The sequence below is a fragment of the Gossypium hirsutum genome, chromosome A07, assembly GCF_007990345.1.
Source record: "Gossypium hirsutum isolate 1008001.06 chromosome A07, Gossypium_hirsutum_v2.1, whole genome shotgun sequence".
Lineage (NCBI taxonomy): Eukaryota > Viridiplantae > Streptophyta > Magnoliopsida > Malvales > Malvaceae > Gossypium > Gossypium hirsutum.
In genome coordinates, this window is record NC_053430.1 from 40320074 (window position 1) to 40335351 (window position 15278).

The 15278-nt window shown below is 38.8% G+C and overlaps 1 non-coding gene across 1 annotated transcript; it reads right to left on the reverse strand.

The window, feature by feature from the left end:
* Positions 1-14874: 14874 nt before the first annotated feature.
* LOC121203825 (small nucleolar RNA R71) lies at positions 14875-14980 on the reverse strand. Its single transcript, XR_005898760.1, has one exon. It is a non-coding gene; the product is annotated as a small nucleolar RNA R71 (small nucleolar RNA).
* Positions 14981-15278: the final 298 nt, after the last annotated feature.

The following is a 15278-nucleotide window of genomic DNA, read 5'->3' on the forward strand; positions in this document are numbered from 1 at the left end:
TATATGGCCATTTAAGTTGGCTTGAATTATATGTTTGATAAGCTATATATGTGATGTATATAATGCCTTATATGTTGGCTTGTTTTGGTATGTTTGTCATGATTGTTGATATAGCTTAATGGTTGTTCATTTGGTTAATTATTAGGTGATGTATTAATGTTTGGAAGATTGGCATATTGTGGTTTGATTTTGAGATGATGATATGGTGCAATTTGTGTCATGATATAGATGATAATTTGATGAGGAAATGCATTTAGAACTTAAGTAAGTCTTAATGATTTTGGCATATTAATTTGGTATGTTTTTGAATAAGGAATTGAGTAGTTAGGATGGTTGCGGATAGATAGCATGATATGTGAATGGAATAGCATGTTTTCGTTGCTAAAATATGTATTGAAATGGTACCATATGGGTTGCTTTGTGTGCATGAAAGAAGGGTAGCAATTTCGCTTTACAAATGGCTTATTTTTGTCTACTCGGGTAGAGATACGAGCGTGTCTCTCAGCCGTGTGTGACACACGGTCATGCTACACAGTCGTTTGTCCCCTAGGGTAACCCTTCGAATTAAAGTCAGTATACCCCACAGGTTTGGCACGGCCTAGACACAGGGGCGTCTCTACTGGTCGTGTGTGGTACATGGGCTGGGACATGGTCATGTGGTCAGCCGTGTGATCCAAGTCAATAACCTCTCCAATTTTCCCACGGCCATGGCACATGAGCGTGTTCTCGGCCTTGTGGTACAAGTCAGTATGTATGCCCTATTTTTACACGGCCTATGACATGGGCATGTTTGATGATCGTGTGAGGTACACTGCCTGTTCACATGGGCGTGTGACCCTTATATGTTTGATAATTTTTAAGTTTCTTAAAGTTTGAAAATGTTATCAGTTTAGTCCTGAACCACTTTTAAGCATGTTTTGAGTATGAATATATAAATATATGTGAATGAGGTGTGTTATCTAGTAATACCTTGTAACCCTATTTCGGTGACGGATACGGGCTAGGGGTGTTACATTTAATTGGTATCTGAGCTACAGTTTTGTAAATTCTAGGACTAACATAGTGAGCGAGAGTCTAGCTGTACACACCATATATATAAATTACAATAGTGTGATGATTCCTAACAGTTAAAATGTGTTTTTATATAGAAAATGGATCCCGATTGAGCTATAGCTGAAGATGTTGAAAGTAACGCACTCGCTCCCACTCAGGGGGCAGTGCAATCTAATTCTAGACTTGTAAATAGTAGTCAAGGGGGAGAGGCTAAGCAAGCCTTCTTCCAGATGATGAGTAAGTGGTTATCAGGGTTCATTCGAACAAATCTAGGAACGCCCGTGTATCCCGCTCCTAGCCGTATTTTTCGTGCAATTTTAAGTTAGTATCATCCACAGCCTGTGGACACGTCCGTATGTCCAGGCCGTGTGGCACACATGGCCGCATCGCACGACTGTGTGCTCTCTCGTTCGCTTCTCCCACGCTCGTGTGTCTTCCACCATGCCCGTGTTCTGTAGTCAGGCTTGTCAACGGCTTTTGAGCACGACCGTGGGATATGCCCATTTTCCATTTTGACTTAAAAATTTCAAAGTATGTGCTCAGGTTCCACACGGCCTCAGGCACACCCATATTTCATGACCGTGTGGGTTACACAACCGTATCACACGGCCGTGCTGATTTATAGCATTCCGTCCCTCTGCCAATTTTTGGGAAATTGAAGTGCAATTTCACCACAATCTGAGACACGCCCGTGTCCCATAGCAATGTGGTTCACACTGCCGTGGCTAGTTATCGTAGCCAGTGTGTCATCCTGTCTTGGGAAAATGTTTGTCCTGTTTTAACAAGGCCATGGACACGCCCGTGTGTCTAGGTGTTTGCCACTATCGAATGCCAATACTAAGGTTGTAATAGTTTACACGAGTCAAAGCATGCCCATGTCTCCAACCCGTGGTGAGCACATGGCCTAGGACACGCCCGTGTGTCAGGCCGTGTGTGTCAAAAATACCTGCATTTAAACTATGAAAATTGAACGAAAGAAAAATAAACTTATTTAGTGGGGTTAGTGCTCGGGCTACCTCCCGAGGAGTGCTTATTTAAAGTCTAAGCTCGACTTTACCTTGTGGTATATTTAGGCAAGTTTTTAGAGCCGTAGCTCTTCTCTATAATCTTTAAAATCCTCGCCGTTATAAAGTTTAAGACGATGTCAGTTTACCTTGAAAGTGACGTGGGTTGGATGACTTACCTCTACTGTGCCATATGGAAAAACGGTTTGGACTACGAATGGACCTGACCATCGTGATTTTAACTTCCCAGGAAATAATTTAAGCTTTGAATTGTATAGCAAGAGAAGGTCTCTAGCTTCAAATTGCTTGTGTTGCTTTAAACGAGCATCATGGTGGCGCTTCGTTGCTTCCTTGTAAAATCGTGAATTCTCATATGCATTAGCTCGCCATTCATTTAGCTTGTTCAACTGCATCAACCTTTTCTTACTTGCAAGTTTGAGATCAAAGTTTAGAAACTTTATAGCCCAGAATGCTTTATGTTTTAGTTCAAACGGTAAATGACAACTTTTCCCATAAACAAGTCTGTAAGGAGATGTTCCTATGGGGGTCTTAAAAGAAGTTCTATAGGCCCATAAAGCATCATCTACTTTCATTGCCCAATCCTTCCTATTTGACTTTACAGTCTTTTCTAGGATACGTTTAAGCTCTCGGTTTGTTACTTTGACTTGACCACTAGTCTGAGGATAGAAAGGGGTGGCTATTCTGTGGTAAACTCCATATTTGTTAAGGGTTTTATCAAATTGAGCATTACAAAAATGAGTACCCCTATCACTGATAATTGCTCTAGGTGTTCCAAATCGAGAAAAGAGTTTCTTGAGGAACCTCACGGCCACTCTAGCATCATTAGTAGGTAAAGCTTGGGCTTCCACCCATTTGGACATATAATCAATGACTACTAAGATGTATTTATTCCCAAATGAGCTAGGGAATGGACCCATAAAATCAATACCTCATACATCAAATATTTCACATGAAACTATATACGTTTGAGGCATTTCATGTTTGGAGATATTACCTGTTCGTTGGCATTTATCACAAGAACATACCTGTTGGCGTCTTTGAATGGTGTAGGCCAATAAAAACCTGATTCGAGCGCTTTATGTACGGTCTTAGGCCCACTGTAATGTCCTCCAGTCGGTCCTGAGTGGCAATTTTCTAAGATTTTAATTGCTTTTGACTTTGTAACGCATCTTCTAATGACTTGATCTGCATACATACGGAAAAGAAAAGGATCTTCCCAAAAATAGTTTTTTTACATTAGTAAAGAATCGTTTCTTTTACTGATGTGTCAGCCCTTTTGGCGTAACATTAGCAGCTAAATATTTTGCAATGTCTGCAAACCAAGGTTCCTTGGAGTCAGATTTAGCAAAGAGTTGTTCTTCGGGGAACGAGTCATTTATCTCAAGCTCCTTAAGATGTGGGTTTTCTAATATGGATAGATGATCTGCTGCAAGATTTTCTGCTCCCTTCTTATCTTGAATTTCTAAATCGAATTCCTACAACAATAATATCCATCTTATTAGTCGAGGTTTTACATCTGTTTTAGTAATGAGGTATCGAAGAGTTGAATGGCCAGTGTAAACGACAACTTTAGATAATATTAAATATGGTCTAAATTTATCAAATGCAAAAAACCACAGCCAGCAATTCTTTCTCAGTCATTGTATAATTTTCTTGTGCAGCTTTCAATGTCTTGCTAGCATAATAGATCGATTAAAAATGCTTGTCTTTTTGCTCTCCAAGAATCGCACCTACTGCAAAATCACTCGCATCACACATTAGTTCAAAGGGTAAATACCAATCAGGAGCAACTACAATTGGAGCATTAATTAATTTATCCTTAAGAGTATTAAATGCTTCTAAACATTCATGATTGAAATTGAAAGGAACATCTTTTTCCAGTAAATTCGTTAAAGGCTTAGCTATTTTAGAAAAATCCTTGATAAATCTTCTATAAAATCCAGCATGACCTAAAAAGCTTCGAATAGCCTTAACTGAACTAGGGGAAGGTAGTTTCTCAATAGTTTTAACTTTTGCTTTGTCAACCTCGATCCTCTTGCTAGAAATTTTGTGGTCTAACACAATCGGTTCACGAACCATGAAGTGAAATTTTTCCCAATTCAGTACAAGGTTCATTTCCTCACATCTTATTAGAACTCGTTTTAAATTTTTAAGGCAAAGATGGAAAGAGTTACTGAATACCGAGAATTATCCATAAATACCTCTATAATGTCTTCCACGAGTTCATCAAAAATAATCAACATGCATCGCTGAAAAGTAGGAGGGGCATTACATAATCTAGAAGGCATTCATCGATAAGCAAACATACCGTATGGACATGTAAACGACAATAATACATATGCCCAGATAATCTTTCCAACATCTAATCAATGAATGGTAAGGGAAAGTGATCTTTTCTCATGGCATCGTTCAACTTCCTATAGTCAATGCAGACTCTCCATCCCGTGACTGTGCGTGTTGGGATCAATCCATTCTTCTCATTAGCCACAACAGTCATGCCTCCTTCCTTAGGGACAACCTGCACAGGACTCACCTAAGAACTGTCAGAAATAGGATAAATAACTTTAGCATCTAAAAGTTTAATTACCTCAGCTTTTACGACTTCTTTCATGTTAGGATTCAGTCATCTTTGAGCTTGCACACAAGGTTTATATTTATCTTCCATTAAAATTTTATGTGTGCAAAAAGAAGGACTGATATCTCTTATGTCAGAAATCTTCCAACCTATAGCTCTTTTATGCTCCTTCAATACTTGAAATAACTCGTCCTTTTCGATTGGCTGTAAATCTGAAGTAATAATCACTGGTAATGTGGAATTATTTCCAAGAGACACATATTCTAGCTGATTTGGTAGTTGCTTTAATTCCAATTTAGGAGGTTCTTCAACAGAGGGTTTTAATTTAAATTCATTGTTTACCTCAATACCCTCATAATTCTTCTGTCCCAGTGAAGACTCATTAGAATTTAATTCAGCTTTTGTCTTACCTAACATAGAATCATCGTCATTTACCTCCTCTCTTGTGCAAGACACAGTTCCTATGTGTGCTTATGAACGATTTCCTGTAATAAATCTTGAGTAGCATGATCAATAGAATCAATAAAATAGCAAGAGTCATCTTGTTCTCTAGAAAATCTCATGGCATTATAATTTTTGAAAATAATCTTTTTGTCACCTACCCTAAGTACAAGTACTGTCACCCACATCAATAATAGCCCTAGCAGTGGCTAAAAATGGGCAACCTAAAATTAAAGGCACCTCAACATCCTTATCCATGTCAAGCACAACAAAATCAACAGGAAATATAAATTTATCTACTTTTACTAATACATCTTCAATAATACCCCTAGGATATTTAATATCTGTCAGCTAGTTGAATACTTATCCTAGTAGGTTTTGGTTCCCCAAGGCCAAGTTCCTTGAACATTTTGTAAGGCATCAAATTTATGCTAGTGCCTAAATCAGCTAGTGCCTTTTCAACATTTAAACTACCAATTAAGCAGGGAATAGTAAAACTTCCTGGATCTTTCAGTTTGGTTGGTAGTTTATTTTGGATTATGGCTGAGAACTCATCGTTGAGTTCTACTGTAGACAACTCTTCAAACTTCTTTTTATTTTTTAGAAGCTCCTTCAAAAATTTTACATATATAGGCATCTGCAAGATAGCTTCAACAAAGGGTAAGTTGATATGCAACTATTTAAAAAGTTCAAGAAATTTATCAAATTGTGTGTCTATGCGGTCTTTCTTCAACTTTGCTGGATACGGGATTGGTGGTTTATATTCCCTCAACACCAATTTTTCATTGTTTTTGGGTTTTACCTCCTCATCCTCTTTCCTATCAGCTTCTTGTAGCAGCTTCCTTTTAGATTCAGTTAACACATCCCCACTCCTTAGTGTAACTACTTTCACATGCTCTTTTGGGTTGGCTTCGGTGTTACTAGGCAAGCTCCCTTGTGGTCTCTCTGAAATTGTAACGCCCCAAATTTTAGGCCTAAAAGTTTTGGGATTTGAGCATAGGGACAGTGAGGAAGCTGCACGTATGAGTTTGGCTGCGCATTTAAGTGGTAGAATAGGCCTGCGGGTCTGGGGTTGAGTGAGTGCTAGCATACCTCAAGGTTCTGAGTTTGAGTCTTTATATGGGCATTTTGGAAAAACATTTTATTTATTTCCTTTTGTTTTTAGGTTAAATGATTATTTTGTTATGGGTTTATTATTATTTTATGTTTTTATTTTTATTTGGTTTTTTTCTAATTTTTTCACGTTCTTTTCTTTTTTGTTCTTCTTCTTCGGTTTTCTCTTTTTGGCTCTCTTTGTTTTCTATGAAATCGGTTGTTGACTGATTGTGGAATTTCGCTCCTCTGCCGTCATCTTTGATCACATATCAGGTGTGGGATTTCAACCTTGTTTACAGTTTCCTTTTCTGTTTATTTTGTTTGCGAACATTTATTTTCGGCTTTTCTTGATTAACTACTAACCTATTGATTTTGGGTTTTTAGTCGATGGAAGTGATGAGAAATCTTCACTTTTTGGTGGTTGTTGATAGGGAAAAGGTTAGGGACAAGTTTGGTGGCTAAAATAGTGGTTTCGGGGCTGTTTTGGGTTGGTTTCGTGACCTCTCTGACGGCCACACAGACGTGTGCCTTGGCACACGGTCGTGTGGATTTGGAAATTAGGGTTCCGGGCAAAATTTAGGTGCGATTTGGGGATTTTTTTAAATTTCCATTACATGGCGGTGTCCCTTGGGTACACGGGTGTGTGGGTTTTGGAATTAAGGTTTTGGGTGAATTTTGGGGCCACACGGCCTGACCATACGGGCCTGTGTCCCACACGGGCATGTGAGAACTCCACACGGCTGCGTCTTTTCTGTTCTTAATTTTTAGCATTTTTGGACAGTGAGTTACACGGGTTGTCCACACGGGCTTGTGCCCCCTCCACACAGGCGTGTGGGGCCTTCATATGGGCGTGTGAGGCCTCCACATGTGCGTGTAAACCCCCACTTAGCCTGAGCAATACCACACGGTCGAGACACACGGCCATGTGGTTCTAACTTGCAGAATTATTGTATTATGTTGATTTAAGTGTAATTGTGACTCTGTAAGTGTCAACCCTCGACTCAGCTTTACTGAGGGTAATTATGACTCTGATCTGGACTTCATATGTATGTCATATGTGATTGGTTGTGTGACAAGCTAGATACTTAATTCGAGTTATGAGCATGTGCACATGTTTGATTCTGTATTGACTGACTGAATGTGAATGGTTATTCTGATTAAATGTCTAGAACTGGTATTCTGAGTTGGGCATCCGCATGCATACCTCTACATACAAAGCTTTTGGGGTGGGATGTTGAAGAGAAGGGAGATTTACGATTTGGCAGTTTATCTGCATTCTAATAGCCCCTAATACCAGAGGGTCATGGGCGGTCCCAATACCCTGAGGGTTGTGGACATTACTGATAACGGTATAGCGGTTTACCACCTTGTACTGTATTACGTGTACGTTAACTATGCTACATACCAATATCTGATCTGGAAGTTATACTGCACGTCTATATTGCGGTTCACTGCATAGCACAATGTAGCTTATACGCTAGCATTGCTGCGTAACATATCTCATATGGTAGTTATAATGCATGTCGTATCGTGATATTCTGCACGGTACCGTACAGCTTATTGATAGCCCTAATACCGAGAGGGTCATGAGCGGTCCCAATACCCTGTGGGTCGAGGACAATATTGATTATCATCATTTTTGGGCAACCCAGGATGACGTTCTGTGGTGTGTAAGGTTGGATGGGCTTTTCGAGGTCCTGTTCGGAGTGGAGAGATGGGTGGGTCTATTAAATCCCCACAAGATGTGTATGGTTGGACAGAGATGGTGTGTTGGTTAGATGGGTGGGTTATTTTATAACTCATTTGCACTTATATGCATCTGTGTGATTCTGTGACTACAGTATCTGTTTGACTATTTGACTAAAATATTTGATTGTCTGATTGACTGAGAAGCCTGATTGTATTATTTGACTGAAAGACACTCGTGTCTAAAGGAACCTTGTGTGATAGGCTAAGGCCCAACCGATTCTGATTTTGGAAAAGGGCTTAGGCCCAGTTTGTGACTACTAAGAATTACCATTATTGGGTCTGACAGAGCCATATGACTATAAAGTTACATATGGTCTATTTTGTTATAGCCGGTCTATAAGTATGGTCCGCTGCTGAACTGTTTTCAGGTTTACTATATCTGTTTCTGCTTCGGTAGCTAATTGGTTTAATCTCACACCAAGCTCGTATAGCTTACCCACTCTTATGTTTCCCCTTTCAGGTACACTTTAGAATTTTGGATGCTGGGCTCGGTATGCGGAGGACTCAGGCAGTATAAACCATTAGTTGGTGATTTCAAATTTTTATTTTGTTACTCAGTTGAAATGTAAAGTTTTAATTTTGTGGTACTATTTTGGCTTTAAAACTTAATTGTTTTATTATTCCGGTTTTAAATACTTAATATTAATGTTTTCAGAAATTGAATTTGGTGTGACTGGTTTTTGTAAGATTTTCTCACGATCACTTCGGTGATCAATGTAGCATTCCGAATTCGGTCTAAACTTCTAGGCTGGGTTTGGGGTGTTATAGAAATCATTTTAGCCAACTGTCCTATTTGATTCTCGAGCCCTTGAATCAATGCTTGTTGATTTTTAAGTGCAGTTTCAGTGTTCTGAAAATGGGTTTCCACCACTGAAATAAACTTCGTCATCATCTCTTCAAGGTTTGGCTTTTTAACTTGCTAGTAAGGTTGTTGTTGGAAGCCTGGAGGGGGTGGTGGTCTCTGATTCCCTTGGCCTCCCCATGAGAAATTTGGGTGGTTCATCCAACCTGCATTGTAAGTGTTACTGTAAGGATTATTTTGAGGTCAAGGATTGTTACCCATATAATTTATTTTCTCATTCTCCATGTTTGGTCCGTAGGTTAGGCATTCTGAATTGCTCATTCCACTTCCACTTGCATCACACTGCATTGCTGGATGTACTTGCGTAGAACCAAATAAACCATCAATCTTTTTATTCAAAAGTTCTATCTGATTTGAAAGCATTGAGTCGACATTAAAAATGCCGGCTGCTTTTTTTGGCTTTGTCCTCATGACTTGCCTCTGATAATTGTTCAGTGACATCTCTTCTATGAACTCATAAGCCTCTTCAGGTGTCTTATTATTGATGGTTCAACCAGCAGCTGCGTCGATCATTTGTCTGGTTGAGGGATTCAAATCGTTGTGGAAAGTTTGAACCTGTATCCAAAGAGGTAACCCATGGTGAGGGCACGTATCTCTCCCACGCATCATAAAGTGTTTCTAAATCCATCTGCACAAAAGAAGAGATATCATTCCTCAATTTTGTCATTTTAGCCGGCGAAAAAAATTTAAGCAAAAATTTTTCGATCATTTGTATTGACCCTCATGGTAACGAGTTCAACCACTGTTTAGCCTTATTCTATAATGAAAAGGGAAATAACCGAAGGCGAGTGGCATCGTCAGAAATGCCATTGATCTTAATGGTGTCGCAGAATTCCAAAAAATTTACTAAATGAGTGTTTGGATCCTCGTCTGCAAGCCATCAAACTAAACAAACTATTGTATCATTTGAATCGTGTTAGGTTTCAGTTCAAAATTATTTGCAACAACAGCAGCTCTAACTATACTCAATTCAGTTCTTGTTAAATTGGGCTTACCATAGTCATACGTAGTACGAGGAGCAGGATTCTGATTTACTAGATTTGCAACAACCACAGGAGGCAGTGGATGTAACACCCCAAACCCAGCCCAGACGTTATGGCCGAATCTGACGTGCCACATTGGAGTTGAAAACCCACGTTCCATTTTAGTGTTTTTAAAAAAACCATATATTTTGTTGAGTTAACAAAGTGTATGAAAGCTAGGCACCAGGTAGGTATCCGAGAGGAGGTGAGCCATGAAGGCTGCTTAAGTACCAAGCTCTTTGATTGGACCCAATCCTAGACATGCCCACAACCATAACCACACTTTGTTATACCGAGTTTAAATTTGTTTAAGTGGACGTCTTTGATAAATCGATTAATCATAATGTTGAGATATTTTGAAAAAAAGTATCGTTTTGTAAACACGTCCTAAGTCTAGCCCATTTGAATAATTATCAACCCGGTTTGAAGTTATTAAAAATAAACTAATCCCGAAAAGAAATAAAAGAAAAGTTAAAATTGGCCTTATTACAACCCAAAAATAAATAATAATTAAAGAAAATTAAATGAAAACCAACGCTTATTTAAAAGCCCAAAGACGATCACCGTGGCCATTCTGAATCCCCTCCGGCCCAAGTCCCCACATCAAGGCTCACCTGCAAGGTTAAGGAAAGGGGGTGAGTTTGGAAACTTAGTGTGCAACAAGCCCCTTTCAGCGCCCAAAACAATAACAGCCTGTTGGGTCTAAGCCCAAATCCAATCTTAAACATGTACTGGGCCATAGCGCTTTTCATATTTCATAACACTGGGCCAAAGCCTTTTCAAATTTCATATTACTGGGCCGAAGCCTTTACTATAAACGGTATGGCCCATAGGCCCATTTCAATATCATGTATAATGTCAATGAAAGAATGCAAGCCCAATTGGGGAGACTACTCAACCCACCATCCGTTACTCTCCACCCGTACCAACCAACACACCATGTGGGGATTAACTCGACCCACCCCGCCATAACTCTCCACTGGCAGCATAGCTGCTTTATCATATAACTGGAGGCCTAGCCTCTTTTAATAACTGGGGCAAAAGCCCTTTTAATAACTAGGGCATAAGCCCTTTAATAACTGGGGCATAAGCCCTTTAATAACTAGGGCACAAGCCCTTTAATAACTGGGGCATAAGCCTTTTAATAACTAGGGCATAAGCCCTTTAATTACTGGGGCATAAGCCCTTTTTCACTTCCTCCATTCATATAAAAACCCAACCCAATGCATTTATGACCTCCATTCATATAAAAACCCAACCCAATGCATTTATGAATACATCATGTGCATATCATACATATCATGTGCATATCATCCATACAATGTTTATCAAAATCCCATGTATTAAATTCATATATAAACCCTAGGGGTATAATGGTCATTTTTACCTAGGGGCAAAATGTTCATTTTCATGTTATAAGGGTAATCTTGTAATTTTACCAAAAATTACTTAGCCAATTTCGTCATCTAGACCCATTTAGCCTATATCCACAACAGTATTAACAGTCTTAACATGCAATTTAACAGATTTTCGTTTTCTACCAATTTTACCCAAATGGGCCCGAAAGCCTATTGGGCCCTATTGTAGCCCCTCGAGCCCAACTTACCGTGAATTCCAAAAATCACGTTCTTACCATTTCCATTGTTCCCGATCATCATCTCATCGATTCTAACTAACTAGTGAGCGTTCGCTTGCTCACAAGTCCTTGAAATGCCAGAATTTCGACATTTCGGCTTTTCGGCATTTATCGCTTTAAGCTATGAAAAAGGGTTCGTTACACACCTGATTTGCGATATTCCTTGACGAGATCTCCTATGCGATTTCTCCTATAATCAACCACTTATAGATTAGACCATGTTAATATTAAACCAAATCGAAAACTACCTATTATCATCACTTACACATTCGGCCACCATCCACAATGGCCCTTGGGTTCATACCTTTGCCGAAGTTGATGACTAGATTTAGTCACTCCGATGATCCAAGCTTTTCACACACTCCTCGATCGATAGCCTTTAATCCTCACTAGTACCAACAAACCAAATAACACCAAAAACCCTTTTAGCCTTAGTCGATAGAGGGGTTTTCAGCTTTTCTTAAACCACAAGATACAAATGGAAAGAAGGTTCGAATACTGACCAAGAGATCTACTCGTTGAAGAACGTTCCAAATACCTTCCTACCCCATATCCGTTGTGAATCCAACTTAAACATGCGTAGAAAATAGATCTAAATATTAATTCCCGAATCACTAAAATATGAAGCTTTCAGCTTTTCAGCAAATTTAATCTAAGCTATTACGAGGGTTAGTACACACCTGTTATGGGTTGAAGTTGAAACGTTTCCAAAATCAATCGCCTACGATAACCACCACCTGTCACTCAAACTTAACTAATCCAATATCAATATATGTAAATCCTAAGCACATCAGTCATACGGAACATAAGGGCATATTCGTCATTTTACCATACAGGGGTATTACGCTCACTTTACCCTAAAGGGGCTTTACGGTCTTTTTACCTATTAGGGGTATTTTAGTCATTTCATCCTACAAGGGTGCTTTGGTAAATCTACAAACCAAGGGTATTTCAGTAATTTTGTAAACCAATGGTATTTCTATAATTTTTAGAAAGTCAAGGGTATTTTGTAACTTTGTAAATCAGGGGTATTTTGGTAATTTTACAAATTGAGGGTATTGCGGTAATTTCACAAACCAAGGGTATTTTGGTAATTTTACAAACTAGGGGTATTTTGGTAATTTTACAAACCAAGGGTATTTTAGTAATTTTGTAAATCGAGGGTAAAACAGTAATTCTGTAAATCAAGGGTAAAACAGTAATTCTATAAATCGAGGGTAAAATGGTAATTCTGTAAATCGAGGGTAAAAGATAATTATGTAAATCGGGGTTAAAAGGGTAATTATGTAAATCGAGGGTAAAATGGTAATTCTATAAATCGGGGGTACTTTGGTAATTTTACAAGTCGAAGGTATTTCAGTAATTTTACAAGTCGAGGGTATTTCACTATTTTTACAAACTAAGCGTATTTCGGTAATTTTAGTAAACTAAAGTATTCTAAACAGGGATAACAATACGAATGGGCCTAAAGCCTATTCTCGGCCCAAATGGGCCCACACACTCGTGTAGCCCTTTTAGCCCAAATCTAGCCACAAATATTAGATTCACCTAGCCTAGCCCAATATTTACTACACAATCAAACAACTTATTCAATTGGGCCTGTAGGCCCATTAGGCCCACATGACCCCTTTCGGCCCATCGCGGCCCGAAGTAGCCATCCTACAGCTAGAGTAGTGAGAAATACACACCTGATAGGAGACTGGAGTTAATCCACACTCCGAGCACTCTTAGTCGACGCCCAACCCAAACGAGCACGCCATACAGCGAAAGGGATCAGCCAAGAAAGGTACCTCTACTCTCCTCATGGTTCTCTCTATTTAAAGCCAGCTTCGCATCCACTCTTATGTTAGCTTCCCGATGTGGGATCCCTCCAACATTAGAGTTTAAATTCAACACCAACTCTTGCCGCCCCCTGTTAGCAAAATAAATGCTCTTTGCTTGCCATGGGACTCGAACCAATGCCTCCCCTTAAATGCTCCACACGCTACTTGCCACTAAGCCACAAGGCTTTTTGTGTCATATTTTATCCCCAATTAATTATAAGGTCTAAAGGCCAAAGTCCAGGTTCCCTTTAAAAAACCCAAAATAAATTGAAAGAGCCAAGGCTTGAACCCAGGCTCCCATACAACCTTAATGACGCCACAACCACTAGACTACAAGCTTCCTTGTGTAATTTATTTAACACAATAATTTAAAAACCCTCATCCAAGCATCCAGGTTTTTTTTCACTTAATACCAAAATTTTTGCTAGAGCCCAAGTTTGAACCCAAGATTTCTCTAACACTTCTCAGGGCCATTAACCACCAAAGCGGACATTTAATTGTGTCATTTCATTGCACAATTAAATACCTATATAAAACCTCCTTACGGACCCACACTCAAGGCCCAATACTTCTAGGCCCAAATTCGGGGTGTTACAGTGGATTATTTTGATTTTTAGCCATCTCCTCGGTGTTATTGGTATCGCCCTCGTGCTCTTTCTCTATATACCGTAGAATTCCTCTTATCTCTCTACAATTTCTACGAGTTGTGCTTTCAATTTCGCTGTAAAAAAGTAGAGGTCCTGATGGGTTTTTTCTAGTCATAAACTATAAAAACCTGCCAAAAGCAAATAAAAGAAAAATTAGTAATTAAAATAAAAATTAAATTAAATTGCAATAAAAATAAAAATGGCTAAAGTAATAAAAATTAAGTGTTCCTAATATCTTAGTCCCCGCAATGGCGCCAAAAACTTGATGGTCGCTAAACTAACTAAAAAATTCGACTCAGGCAAGTGCACCTATAAAACAGTAGTATAGTTGTGGTGAGACCGAAATATCGTATCCACAAGGACTAAAATTACTAGTAATTACTATCCTTTTATTATCTAGCCTAAGAATTAAAGGGATGTTTTTAAACTAATATTAACTATCTAATTAACTAAGAATACGACAGAGACTAAAGTTGGACAATACTTTTGGAAAACTGATGGAGAAGACAATGGCCAAAGAAGAATCCACGTAGACTTCACTTAGTACTTCTAAATTAGATAATTTATTCACTTGACTTAATCCGTAGGAATCCCTAGCTTGTGTTAATATCTCTCTCGAGACTAAAAACAACTGACTCTAGGTTGATTAATCGAAATCTCTTTCTAATTAAAACCCCTATTGTTGCATTAACTCGATCTAAAACCTAACACTATTCAAATGATATAGCAATTTGTTCAGTTTGATGGTTTGCAGGATGAGGATCTAAACACACACTTGGCAAATTTCCTGGAATTCTGTGATACATTTAAAATTAATGGCGTTTCTGATGATGCCATTCATCTTCGGTTATTCCCTTTTTCTTTAAGGAACAAAGCTAACCAATGGTTGAATTCGTTACCACGAGGGTCAATTATTCCCTTTTTCTTTTGCCGGCTAAAATATCCAAATTACGTAATGATATCTCTTCATTTGTGCAGATGGACTTAGAAACTTTTTACGATGCATGGGAAAGATACAAAGACCTACTGCGAAGGTGTCCTCACCATGGATTACCTCTATGGTTGCAAGTTCAAACATTCTACAATGGTGTGAATCCCTCGACAAGACAGATGATTGATGCAGCAGCTGGAGGAACCATCAATAACAAAACACCTGAAGAGTCTTACGAATTTATTGAAGAGATGTCACTGAATAACTATCAGTGGCAAGTCATGAGGACTAAGCCAACTAAAACAGTAAGCGTTTATAACGTTGATTCGGTTACTATGCTGTCAAACTAGGTAGAACTTCTAAATAAAAAGATTGATGGTTTACTTGGCTCTTCGCAGGTTCATCCAGTAATGCACTGT